Source organism: Trachurus trachurus, assembly GCF_905171665.1.
Source record: "Trachurus trachurus genome assembly, chromosome: 12".
Lineage (NCBI taxonomy): Eukaryota > Metazoa > Chordata > Actinopteri > Carangiformes > Carangidae > Trachurus > Trachurus trachurus.
In genome coordinates this window covers 22,304,896-22,319,527 of record NC_139908.1, presented here as the reverse complement: position 1 = coordinate 22,319,527, position 14,632 = coordinate 22,304,896, and the positions used below count along the sequence as shown (strand labels likewise).

Genomic DNA, 14,632 nt, shown 5'->3' with positions numbered 1-14,632 from the left:
GTAGGATTTTCAACCCTGGAAAAAAACAACTCTGTATTATTGTTGATGTGTTACAGTACAGTACATCTCATGCTGTTCTTTGGACGTCGAGCAAGAACAGGACATTTTGTGTCAATGTCTGATGCTCTTCTGGTTGGCTGAGTTTTGCATTAATCTGTGACCTGCGTACTTACTTTTAAAGGCACATTGTGTAACTTCTCTTGTTGTCTATTAAAGAAAATGATTATTTCATTCAAAGTACATGTTTCATTAAAAAGTCATTAAGTGTTATGGTAAGCTTTGAATTTGCCATTCATATCTACATAGAGCTGGTAAGCTCAGTGCTGGCTGCCATGTTGTGTGTTGTGTCATTTACGTTCAGTGGCAGTGTGACCGTATAGGTGACCACAGAAACTCAGCGGAGACAACCGGAGCGATTGGCTCTGGGAGAAATGATCGAGGTGGCGTCTGTTTGACAACCCTCACCATAGTGTAGTGTGAGGAAGGATGGAGGGTCACACTGATGCTGCATTCACGTGGAGTCAGGCAGACGGCAAACGAGCCGGATGTCATTTTAGTCGACAAGAGAGTGCCTGTAAAACGTGGGTAAGGTAAACAATACAACATCACCATGACAACATATTGTCTCGTGTGTATCATTTTGCCTCATGCCAACAGACCACTTGTTTACATAGACGCTTGTTCATCCTGTTACATGCAGCGGCAGTCGTCCGTCTGCTCGATTCCACGTGAATGCAGCATAAAGAATATGATTGAGTTGGTTCCGATATACAACCGCACCGCTAGATGGGAGTAATTCCCACAATGTCCCTTTAATACAGCCCCTAAACATGCTAGGATATTGCTAGTGGTAGTTTATGGTTAACTGCTAGCAAAGCCTAGTTAAACTGCCTGAAGTGCATTATTGTTCCTTTCAGTTTGATTGGTTACCAAAAGCTTCAGGTCCATTTCCCCCACCTCGGGACTGGTGCAGAGCTGTGAGAACTGCCTTGATGAAACGTGCAATCTCATCAGCAGAGAAAACTGAAGTGTATTAAATATCCTCTGTGTTTTATCTCGAATAAGAGACCATTGTAATGACTGGCCTAATAGACCATAGTCCCTGTTCAGTCCTGGTATTAGCATCCGTCTCGGGTGATCCGATCAGAAGTGGTTAGCCCTAAGTACGGCTGCAAACGCACCCGAGACACATTAAAGACACATCTGAGATCCAATCACTCTGCACATTTGGAGCCATATGTGGCCACATGTTAGCAGTGTGAACCCAAATGTTTCCTAATTGATGGACCTCCTACTCTACTCACATCCCATCTCATTAGTCTTACTAGCAACATTATGAATAAACCAAAAACATTTTACTATTTCAAATGGCTGACATCTTATTTTACTGTAGAGCTGTGCACAGCGCACTGATTCACTCCAGTCATCAGCGCCTCTCTCTCTCACTCTCTCTCACACACACACGCACACGCACACGCACACACACACGTGCACCCAGCAGCCTCACATACCTGTTTATTTGCATATAAAGTGAGAGTGAGATCCAATCAAATTGTCACTGGAGACACATTTTAAATCCAAGTACAGATTGATGTACTCCGAGTTGATCACTTGGGACTGGATCACTGCAGAGTGACTCATGTTAATATCAGGTCTAAAAAGGGCAATAATGTCAAATTTCTACCCATTCACACAGCAATTTCAGATCCAGACAATAACATGTATCTACTCATCTCATTCATGTAATCCTTCCACCCTGGAACAACAATTCCCCCACTCCAGTGTGTACAGGGTATTTGCATTTGAATACAATGGTGCAGATTACATGAAATCACAGGAGGAATCGCGGCGCTGCCCCATTCAGTTATATTTTTGGCACTTGTTGAGAGAGCGGAAAAGAGTTACTCATACACTTTCCAGCCTTTCGGAAATGGTTTTGACCTTTTGATGAAAAGAGCTGCTTATCAAAAGATGTTGAATGCTCTGATAAGGATCAGTGTTGGACTGTATCAGTCATTTCATTTTTTCCCCCTTTTTGTCACAAAATAAGTGTGTTTAAGTTCAATTCTTTTGTAAAAATGTTCCCAGGCCTTCTTTATACTTCTGGCTAAAATTCACTGTTGCTATACATGAGAGGATGTCTGTCTCTAGCAGGTTGACATGCTATGGAAATTCAAATAAAACAGGACTCTGGCTGAGCTCCCTTATTAATCCAACAAAACACCACACAGTTTGGTCTTTAGGCTACTTGGCGTCAAGTTTCTAGTTTTCTGGCCAAAAGGATAAGCATGTTTAATTAAGTTTTATTTTTCCAATTTTGTTCCTCCTAATTAATTCTTTAAGCTTAGTTTCTGATTGGCCCTGCCATGCTGAAGCAATGCCAGTAACAAAAATGTGTTTTACCATGTTTAATGTCTTTGGACACGAGTGGAAACTACGAGGCATGTTCATTGTCTCTCATCCTTTGTGGAAAGTTCTTCATTCAGATCCTGTTCATATGTTCCAAATCATCTCTGACTTTCTGACATAATAGGACTTGATCCCGAGGAACTGCCAGATGGCTGCAGGAGGCCTCTTTCTCATTTCCCTCCCTTTCCCACTGGAGTGGCTGTTGACACTTGCCAGAGGGTGCAGTAGTGCAATTAGCACCCCCAATGCAACTACTAGTGACAGTGTCATACTAAATAACAGGCCTAATTTGACATTTAACGGAAAATGAAATGCAAATCATATCATGATCCCGAACATGATACCTTGAACTTTACAAGCACCCTGGTATGAAACACCATGAGGATGTTAACCAAATTCAAGTCACAACCTTTCTGTTGAGCATTAAAGGTTATGTTATGTATGTAGAGGATATGTGTGGTTTTGAGCACCAAAAAATTATCTAATGTTGTTGATGAAGCCTAGTTACATCACAAAGTTACAGAAGTTCTTTATATTCTTGTAAAAGTATTAATATAGAACCTTTATAATCATAATATGCTACAAAATAAAAAGATATAATGGAAATAAATTTCACAATACACTACCTAAACAACAACAGTAACCCCTTAACGAGCTGCATTAGTGTCTGTACGTAGTCGACAAATCTTCATGTAACAACATTTTGAGCTTGGATTTTAGTAATAACAGTATATCTGCACATTTCAGTGCTTTACTGTCTTTCAATCTAACAGCAGATTCCCAATTTACATAAGACTGGCTCTCAAAAGCTAATCTACATGTGGGCTTTTTAAGTGGAGAGCTCCTGTGTGGTGTTGTGTAAAGGGCAACCTCTTACAGAGTTTCCACACTATTGGTTTTTACAAGAACCGATTAAAGGAAAATTAAAGGGTAATCATTACACAATTAACTCAATTAATCATATGTTCAATCAGGGGCTCATGTGAAAGACTAATAATGTGGAAAAAAACCCGTAGCAGTATATAATGTGTTAGCCAATCACTCTACAGAATTATCCAAATAAGGTGTGACGGTGCATGTGATTGCAAGGTGATTTTTATATGTCACAGTAAAACAATTATGACCTGCTCTGGCGATATGAGATTATTCAACCTATTTGCAACATATGTGATGGCCATGAGGTGTTTCGCTCGTCAGCCTGTATAGTATGAAAATATGGGATGTGATACAGTGCTGCAACAATAATTTTGGTTAATTGATTGATCTGCAGATATATTTTGATGAATTGTTAGGCCATGGAATGAGAAGCATACGGTAACGTCCTCGTGTTGTTTGCTCAGTCTGTTTAGTCCAAATATATTCAGTTTGCAATGATTGCAGCAGAAGTAGTAATCATCACACTGGTGATTGTTTGGATGCATTCGCCTGTCTGTTTTTCACCCTCAAGTCTGAAGACAGTATTTCACTGTCATCTTAAGGGCCCGTTATAATGTGCACCAGGTGGATGAACTGCACACACACACACACACACACACACACACACACACACACACACACACACACACACACACACACACACACACACACACACACACACACACACACACACACACACACACACACACACACACACACACACACACAAGTCCGAGTGCAAAGCCCAGCTAATACTGAAACGGTGCAGAGGAGATCATAGACTGACAGAGTGTGTGGTTTCTTGGCCTACTTGCTTTTCATGGTTGTAAATAAAACTTTCAGCCGTAATTCTATTTCCCCCAGGGAATGGGGAAAAATGGGGGCAGGGGACAGTCAATAAGAGGGAGAGAGAGAGATGAAGAGAGTGAGAGCTGCAAGCCATAAACAGCTGTTTGTGAGTCCTGTCTCTGCTCTGACAGAGATCTGCTTCCTCTGCAGAGAAATGTTCTTACCTGGCAAGAACACTGTCAAAATAGCAATACACAAGGGTGCAAAATGCACCTGGCTTTCACAGGGACAGAGAAAAGACACTCTCATTGGTGTATTGCTTGTTTGGGCCCAAAACACCTCCATGATTAATGAAATGACTGAATACAACCCTTGTGAACCATGCGCCCATGCCCCGCTGCAACTAGCAAAATTGGATTTGCAAACATCCAAAATGCACAAGCTTTGTGCACTTTAGACCATGTGATTGGATAGAGTAAAGCCCATTTCCCTATAGGCTATTGATTGACACAATGCACAACTTTTGTGTCTGTTTTCTCTCCGTTTGCTGCCACTTCCATTTAGATTAAATGGTCCTTATCCTTAACACCGCCTGTCTACTTTCAACCATGGACACCGTCTTCAATAAGCAGCTACCAGTGATATGCTATCAGGGAAAACAAGGCCGACTTGCTCAGTTAAAGCTAAATATTGACATCAAGTAGAATAATGGAGGCTCACATTAAGCAGTACGACATCCTTTATTTGACAAACGCTGCCCTGTCAACGTCCGTCTTGAAATTCACTGCCCTCTTGTGGCCATATTGGGCTACTGTCCCTGGACGCTAGCCTGACTAAGACCACCGTCTATCCCCCTTGCTGTTTTGATGGACTCGGTCCTGATGACGGAGGCTGGAGCCTGTCATTTGTTGGACGTGTGTTGGATAACGGCTCTGACAGGTGGCAGGCCACAGACAGCTACAGACAAGTGTCCTCATCAAGCTGCCATGTTGTGACATGAATGGTGCATTTCACGTAATCCACATGTGCAGATGTGGAAATGTATATAATAGCTGATGCAGTTGCATGTAGATGAGCCTTGCCTCAGTATCAGCATGTGAGAACACAAGGAAAGGGTTTATTGTGGAGCAGCTTTTATTGTGACGTATTTACACTTAACCATGTGTATAATTACTACTTTTTACTTGTCACATGAAGATTGTTTTCTTCTCTGTTGATGGGAATGAGGGGCTCTGAAGAATTGATCATCGAGGATCTTAAGTTTGAGATGGCACATTGAGGCAGGAAAATACTTGACTGTATTGTCACTGTCACAGGGAAGACGGACATAGAAGCCATTTTGTAATTTTAATAGTTAAAGACTAACTATGCAAGATTTTTATCTTAAATATGCCACATTTTTACCCTAATTTAACAGCTTTGGAGTAATTGTGATGGTTAAATAAATGACTTGTAACTTGTTACAGGGACAATGGAGGCTCTCTGCCTTCCACGTAGCGTCTCTTGGCCGAAAATCAACCTTGACCCGTAATCTCAGATAAGACTACACAAATAGACACGTAGTAACATCGTATATGATAAAGAACATTATCCAACGCTTCATGGATTGCCTTCTCGTCGGACTCATTAAAAACAAATGCACATGGCCATGAGGAGGGTTGGCAAAACAGCAGAAAAGCAACCGGACTTGCATACAGTAGTTCCCCTTAGTTGCACAAGTGATTCATTTACCTTAAGTGCAAAGGAATCTTAATGAAACTTCTCAAGCCATGGAGGAGAAAGGAGAAGATGTCCAGGCCCAGATTTTTTTTAAGATGGGCTCACCACTACTGTAATGCTGTGTTTTAGTCCAATCCATTTTTCTTGTCAGTGTAGTAAACGGCTAAATTGCACATTAGGACTCGGGGGTAGTTGATTTTTCAGCTCTGCTTGCCTATCTGTAAAAGTCACCGCACGCCACTGGCATGTGACATTACTTAATCCAATCAAAGTCTTGTGAAAGGTTGTGTATTAGATTGCCTGGTTGCATATCTGTCTGCGGACAATAATGAAACAGTTTCCAGTTGCAAAGATCCAGTGGATGGTCAGAACTCGATGAACTTCTCCACACTTCTCCATCTCATGACAAGTGCATGCGATGTAAACTTTTCAAACTAACAGGTCACGCAAGTGTAAGAACAACTTGAGGCAGCGTTACTGTGTTCTGCTAAAAGGAGTGGCCTCTGTGGGTGGCTGTGGCTGTGGCTGCCGCCTGATTCCAGCAAGTGAACACCATGCCTATAGGGCACTATTAAAAAATATGTGATCTCCACAAATGTCTCTGCTCCCCTCTGAAAACCACACTTTAATAATTCAAACATTTGCAGAGAAAGAGCCCGCGCCTTGTGAAATTAAAATTAATGTGACGACGAGGGAAGAAAACATACGGCAAATACAGTATATTTTCAGCACAAGAGGCAACTTACAGCAAAAGATCAAGGCAAGACAAAGCCATAAAGTACAGTACAATAATATAAGTTTGATAAATCTTGAATTTGGATGAGGAACTGAAGACACAAACAAAGTATTTAAAAGTGACAAGGGCAAAGCAAAAAGTTGAAATCAAAAGACCCGGCAAGTCTCTGATGAGAAGAAGCAAATATTCTCTAACTCCTTTTGAATGGACGTGTTTTTCCTCAACAGACCTGGAGCACAAACAAAAACCTGTGCCAGTGTTGTCAGAGAAATCACATTATACTTCTAACTGACTCTCATGAAGAAATGACGGAGCATTTAAGGGGCTCTTATGCACCTCCTCGCTGTTTCAAGAGTCATGAAGTGCCGTACACCCGGCCAAGGCGGCTCTGTCCTCGCCCTTCATAAACCGAGCGCTTGTGTTATTACTCCAGGCCCCCTTTGAGTCACGCTCTCTCTGCATCCAACTTGATCCAAGCGATTTCATGCTACATCTTGCCTGATTTCACATTACCCACCGATCGCAAGATGGTGTAAATAAAAAGCAAATCACGTTTGCATTTGTGAAAAAAGAATTATTAACACAATAGGGAAAGGCAACATGAGGCTAGAGAAAGGTTGGTATCTTCACCATGGTGTTATAGCAGCAATTCAACTAACTAGAGGCACACTGTGTGTCTCCATTGTGAGGAAATGTTATTCTAAAGAGAATAAAACACTGGATACCAGCTCCATCTATCTATCTGGAGGAGAACCTGGGTCGGGTTGTGTGCTATATATTCCAAACACGAAGGAGCAGGACTGTAACTAACTATTATCCTGGGACCACAGGGACACACAGATATTTGGTGTGAGTGTGGTGGTATAGATATCACTAAGCTGCTACAGAGAAGCACAAGTGTTCACACTGGCTCCGTCGCTGCTGCTGCAGATCTATCTCTCCACATAGAGTTTACAGGTCACCAGGATGTTGGATTTCTTATCATTATAAATGAATTTTTTATTCATTTCTGACAGAAAATATCAACAAAGTGCCACAGTCTTCAAACAGCACTGCTAAAACGGTTGAAATAAAAAGAAACATTATCTATGTCCATCATATTCAGATTCAGCCCAACTAGACAATTAGACTGGAAGCTGTCAGTTTTTGTGCAAATTTGCTGCTATGATGTGAATCTAAAATCAGTATATTCCACAGCTGCCACACACACACACGCACGCACGCACGCACGCACGCACGCACGCACGCTATGAGGTGAAATCAAAGTCAAAACAACTGGAAAGACGCACAGCGACGTGTGTGTGCACGCATGGTTACTTTGTTACGCGTGCGTGCGTGCGTGCGTTGTTACGCGCAGGTTGTATTTCACGCGTGACAAAAGCGGCGTACGTATGAAGCAGCGTGTGCACGTCTGTCAGTCACTGTTTGACAAATTATGTTACGCGTTCACACGTACGTGCGGTCGCAGATGTTGTTGCTGCGCAGCAGGAAGTTGATCTGCACCGTGCGCACCACTCCGCGTAACTTGACGTGTAATGTAGTTGGCCTTTTCATTTTAGTCAACCAGGGGAGGCAGCAGTGAGCCAGACTTTGCCTGCCGGACGAGAAGAAGAAGCAGCAGAAGGAGGAGGAAAAGGAGAAGGAAAAGGAGAAAGGAAAAGACCAATACATCCATGCATGCTGTGGGTGCTGGAGGTTCCCGAAAGTGCGAATGAAATGGATATCCAGAAGAGAAAAAAAACAGATTTTTAGCTATAACTTTGTAACCATTCAAGGCAGCTGACGACCTATGGGCTTATACTTTTTTCGTTTTGACGAAGATTTTTTCAGCTTGTAGTTGCTGTCGTGGTTGTTGTTTTTTTTCATTATTGTGGTAACGTTTGCTGCATTATTTTAATCATTAACGTTATATTTATTCAGTTAATGTGTATTTCGTTTGTTAGTTATTACGAAGATTGCTCAGAGTTCCATCGTTGCTATGGTTACAGTGAACGATCAGCTGATTTCATTGTGACTGACGTAGCTTCCGGCAAGTCCGTCATCGTCTCACCGACAGGCAGCCCCCGTTCAGGTAAACAAACAACATGGAAAACTGTGATTAAATAATTAACAGTTAAAGCTATTTTACCTCCAAAAACAGCCAATGTCGTCAACCACAAACTGTTTGTGGTTGATCAAAGTTGTTAAACTGGCTGACTTTACTAGCTGCACTGTTTGATGTAGATTTTAATGATTAGGCTAACGTTAACATAGCTAGGCTAACATTAATGCTACATGCCCAGCCCTCACTGTACTTTTCTCACTGTTTTACAGGTTACAGATAATACAGTGGCTACAGCTGAAGCTGAGTTCGATGAGACGCTCAGTAAAACGAAGAGCCTGACACAAAGGTAATTTAAATATCTTATTCCATGCATGGGGATCAGATATTATGATGCATTTGTGCAGGAAGTCTGTGTGGTTAACTGCATTACTTTGATTATATTGTGTGTGTTTTTTTTTAGGTCAAAAAAGAGGACAAAGGCATCAGACCTGCCACGATGGAGAAAACGTGATGATCATCTCTGTGTCCTTGAGGAGAACGGTGTGGAGATGCTTGATGAACAAGAGCCAGGATTTGGTATGTAATTGTGCATCATTATTCTAATTTTGGTAGAAAAACATCATGTTAGGATTTCTATGCGGATGTACCAGTCCAAGAAGCTTTCTGAAGTCTGTAGTAGTTGTAGTCGTAGGCCTGCACACCTCAACATCACCATAATACTTCATTTAGAATGTGATTTTCACAGGGCCTGATTTAAGCCACAGTACCACCTTAAATTAGCTCAGTGCAGCATCACACCGGTGGTGGTGCTCTTACCAATCATATTTCCAACACACGCAACATAACACCACCTGAGAACTCTCTCCTAAACTTCATATGGATGCTGGCAGAAAATGGAGTATGCCAGGGTGGGCTGGCTTATGCAATATTTACAATTACCACCTTTTAATTCTACATATAAGTGTATTTTCAATTATTCTGTCAACAGACTGGCAATGTGTGTTTGAACACCGTTTTACCAGAGTTTCATGGAGTGGGTGGGTGATAAGCTCCTTCAAGGTGGACAAGTTGTGCGCAGAATAGAGGATGATACATGTTGGAAATTCCCACGGGTCACGTGATTCCCGCGTCATCTTTCAGTGAGCCAAAACTATTTTGGCTTGCGTTAGTTAGTTAAATGGGGAGTGGGTGCAGGAGACACACAATAACAACAAAATGCAACATTTTTGCAACATGTTTGGGTTCATTCAACTAAGATGGACATAAATGGACATGTGTGACCAATGTACTGTTTTTATTTTTTATTTTCTCCAGCTCTGAGGAAGGGGGCTACTTTGACGGGTGCTTCTCTGCAATGATGATGACTTCCAAATGAGGGCCAAGCATGTGCAGTAAGTGTTTTTGTGTATTTTCCACATAGATTCTCATTGAACTTCTTGTACTACTTGAAAGTTTATTTTTAAAATAACATTAGAAACTTTTTGTCTATGTAGGCACCAGGAAAGGGCATCTGTGGTCGGTCTCAGCTGAATGCAGCAAAGGTGAGGACAACGAGGAGGAGTCGCTCCAGCCTTGATGAGCAGGTGTGTATCATACAAGAGTTATGCCATCATGGCATTATTCTTTGTGCTCTAAATATGTACAGGCAAGTACCGTATAATAACATTCTTATTCTTGTTGATAGTCCTCAACTACATTCTCCTAAATCTATGCAACCAACATGTTTCACTGTTTAAGCTGACACACTATACTCTTCTCTACAAGTTATTTTGCACTTCATCTATTCACAACTGTACTACACTTGAATGGAAATCAGTGTAATTGATTAAGGTTTCACTAACTCACTTTCACAGACTAACAAAAACCCAGTTGAATTAACCTATCTATTGGGCTCTTTTGGTTTTGTTCTGTTTGTTTGTTTTTTGAAAGAAGACAATAAGAGTTTAACTGCAATTTTACTTACTACTCTTTGTGTGACTGTTAATATATTTTCACCATCAGTCCAACAATTACTGTTATTAATGCTGTATGCAATCCTACAGGGGAGAGATCTTCGCATATCCCATGTTCTCAAGTCCTCCAGTCTTCTGTATGGACGTAGTTGGCAAGTACTGGTCCTAATACAGCCTGAATACAGCCACCTGACCACCATGACGTCCTTGTTGTCTGTGCTTTATGCCAAGGCATATGGCATCAAGTGAGAGGTAACTGTAACTGTTTCAGCACTTGCAGCTGACTGACACTATACTCTTCTCTCCAAGTTATTTAGTACTTTATCTGTTAACAACAAGATCTTGTATACAGGGATGCACATGTACAGGCAGGCAGGTGTATCACACACATCCATTATGTAGATAGCATCACTAACATTAAGAATTGCTCAAAAATTATTAGTGTAAGTCTTTTCTAAGTATTAATATTTGTATTCACGTCATTCATGGATGTCTCTATCAAAACAAGTGTTTTAGTCATTTCAGTAATTTAGCTTTTTGTGCTTTTATGCTAAACTTACAAACTTTCACTCATTTCCAGACTGTGACGTCCACATAAACCTGTAGAGCTTCCCTTATTCCAAGATTGTGGGGCAAAGGATTACTAAAGTAAGTTGTCCTTGTGGTGGTTGTTGTTTCTGTTGTTTTTAGTGGAATACTGTTTACTAGTGTGCAGATATTACAAGGGCTTCTACCAACACTTCTCATCTTTTCAGGGTTTTATATAGGCTACATGAACCATTTAATATACACATTCACCAGAGGAGAATTGGGCAAGTTGAGCATAGGAGCATCTAAGTTGAGTCCCCCCCCCCCCCGACCCCCACCAGCTCCCACCTCCCCCTTTACTTCATATTCCACCTGTCCAGGTGGCAGGTGAACACAAACTGCAGGGACCTGCTGCTGAGCCACCAACTCACTGAGCTTCGGGGAGTTTTGTGATTACATTGCATCTTGGGAAGAATCCTTCATCTTTCTCTTTTAAAGTAATACATGGCTCACCATAAACAGCAGCTTGTTTTCAGCAGCGTACTTACTGTAATCATAAACATCCAGAATCCTGATTTAGTAATCAGGACAAGTAAAGACAAAATACATTCATTTAGGAGCGTCAAGTGAACAGATGCCCCATATGTAGAGGCTACAGTCCTCACTGCAGGCGGCCCCGGTTCGAATCCCGCATCGGGCAGTCCTTTCCTGCATGTCATTCCCCCTCTCTCTCCCCATTTCCTGTCTCTCTCAACTGAACTAAAAAAAGGAAAAATATAAAAATACATTGATGTAGTGTATGGGGCAGGTGGCACAATGTACCCCACAGTTACCATATTGACTTTATTACTTCCCATATGCAAAAAGGTTCAACTGATGCATACTACACATTTATAATAATCTCTTTTGGTCTAAACACAATTCTCATGAAACTTGTGATTGACAAAAATTCACTTTCGAGAGTAAAAATGGTTTTTCGGACCAGGGGCAACCTGTAAAGCTCTAGTGAACTCCATGTCCAAGACAGTTGAGGCTGTGATGAAAAATGACATTTTGGGCACAATTTGGACATTTTCACCAGTGGTTCAGACATGAATAGCTGTATCAAAAACAGAAAAAAGTGCAGGCACTCAAAATAAAGGGTTTTTAACTTTTTCAAACCAACCGGAGTGCCTGCACTTTTTTCTGTTTTTGATCTGTTACCCTTTGCAAGAGCACCGGTGGTTTGAGGGACACCAGCAGCGCTCCTGTGATCCTGTTATTAATAGCTGTATGTTGAGTTATTTTGAGGGGACAGCAAATTTACACTGTTATACAAGCTGTACACTGACTACTTTACATTGTATGAAAGTGTCATGTCTACAGTGTTGTCCCATTAAAAGATACAATAAATATTTACAAAAATGTGAGGGGTGTACTCAATCTGTGAGATACTGTATGCGATCCTTAAACCCAAATCATGATTGGGAACTTTTACATTATAGTTTAACAGCAGATCCACTCAGACACATGTCACACTGGTGAAAAGCACCTGTAGAACTGAGTTTTGAGAGCCTACAAAACTAGTGTTGCCTGTAACGTTGTGTCTGGTTTTCACCATTTTATATACACTAAGCTTGTCCTTTTTCACGTCAGGTGTGTTGTTGAGACAGGGCTAAACCAGAGTTCGACAAGAGTTGCCAGTTTCTGATTCTACACCAGAACACAGCAGAGTGGTCAAGGCCTGAAGACCGACCCAGTTACACCTGCAGCGAGCAGACAGAGGAAGAGGAGTGTGAGATCCACGGGGAAAGGAGAAAAAAGAGAGCGACAGCTGTCGTCAACAGACGGGCATTGACTGTCGGACTAAGTGAAATGTGAGTTTATACTCTGCCCTAGGGATGTAATGGTATTAAAATCTACAGTATTTGCGTCATTTCATTCTCTACATGTCCACAATAATATTGAGACACTATTGTTATTGTGATATTGCGGTATTACCATTACCGTTACATCCCTACTCTGCCCCCGTTGTGGGAGTAGTGATCCCTGGCCGTGGAAAGTTATTGTGAATGTGTGTAAAAAGTACAGTGACTGAAGTCTCTCCCCCCACATAACAGCGTACAAGGCCGACGCCCGAGGATGGTGTGACAGCAGTGGTGCCAAGCGACGAGAGTGGTGTTGGCCCGAGGTGACGGTGAACAGTTGATACTCTGCCCCATCATGTGAGTAACAATCTTAGGACGTAAATGAAGTGGCGTGTTGGGTGTAAATGCAGTGACTGCCATCTTGTTTCCCTCACAGCTTCCGAGTCTGCGCCCGGCAGAGGACAGTGTGCAAGTGGAAGACCAGCGGTGGACGTGGAGGATCGGTGTTGCCAAGCTACCACAATTACGGACTCCTTCCCCCCACACCCCATTTTATAATTTCTGTGAATAAATATTGTTTTAAATGCTCTTTACAGTCTCCAAGCACTTTCTTGGTTTTAAACAGCCCCTCGCACTTACAGAGCTTGTTTTGATTGAAAACATATTTTAAATTACACATAACTTTTGCTAGCTGGGTCTATATAGACATGTTATATAGTTTTATTATTAGATTTAGGCTAAATGAAAACGCAGACACAAATTTAGTAGCTTAGATACAGTAAGTGTGAGCATTAATATGAATATTAATAAATTGCAACACACATTTGTATCAACAGATATTTCCTTAATTGTTATTTTGATGGTGGAGAGTCTTGTCTAGTGTGTAACATGTCCAAAACAACCCATTGGTCTTCTACCAATCACCATGAAGGCTATAGAATATAAGTTACACCTCATTCCCTTGTGGATTGGGTCAGCTGGAAGAAAGCACTCCCATCAGGATCAAATCTTGTTTTTTATTATAGGATACAGTTGATCAGTCACAACAGCATAATTGATAAGTGAATCCTCTAAGCCAGGCCAGGCCACAAAAACCATGAGGTCATTTAAATGCCATGCCACCACTAACGTCTACTCTTTATTAAGTGTGAGTTATGCTTACCAAGATTAAGTACACTTTGTTTAGTTGTTAATTGATCTGAATATTTGAGTTGTGTGGGTTGTGGACTAATATTTTGCTGTTCTTTCCTTTTCCTTTTCATCAGAAACCAACCAGCTAAACAATAAATACGATGAACTGGATCCCCTGTGTTTGTGGCATTGTTTTAAACAACCCATTGCGTTGATCCACCATAATCCCTCACACACCCAGTCAATATTTTACAACATGCTTTGAGTCAACTGATTAAGGTTACTGCTACGATTTGGACAAATTCAGTTAATTTTGAGGCCATACAGGCATTGATTTCAGAAGTCCCTCTGTAACCTTTCACACAATTCCCAATGTTAAGTTATAGAAAAGGTGCATCAATCAAGAAATAAACTTGCTAGATGAAATGTCAAGCGTGTGATCTGCTGCAACTCAATTTCCCTACGGGGACAAATAAATTACTACTACTAGTACTACTGCTTAGCCTTACATAGAACAGCAGTCCTGCCTATGAGCACAGTCAGATTGTTTGAAACGGCCCTG

At 41.4% G+C, this 14,632-nt stretch overlaps 1 protein-coding gene and 1 long non-coding RNA gene across 2 annotated transcripts in view; one reads left to right on the top strand and one right to left on the bottom strand.

Moving 5' to 3' along the window:
- Positions 1 to 14,632, bottom strand: part of LOC310995129 (leucine-rich repeat transmembrane neuronal protein 4-like) — a gene marked incomplete at both ends in the record, with an annotated part of 94,610 nt that overhangs the window by 16,893 nt on the left and 63,085 nt on the right. The window lies entirely within an intron of this gene.
- LOC310995244 lies at positions 9,093 to 14,556 on the top strand. The gene is made up of 8 exons (XR_014595819.1): positions 9,093 to 9,188; positions 9,927 to 10,003; positions 10,106 to 10,195; positions 10,655 to 10,816; positions 11,145 to 11,212; positions 12,728 to 12,948; positions 13,192 to 13,296; positions 13,376 to 14,556. It is a non-coding gene; the product is annotated as an uncharacterized lncRNA (long non-coding RNA).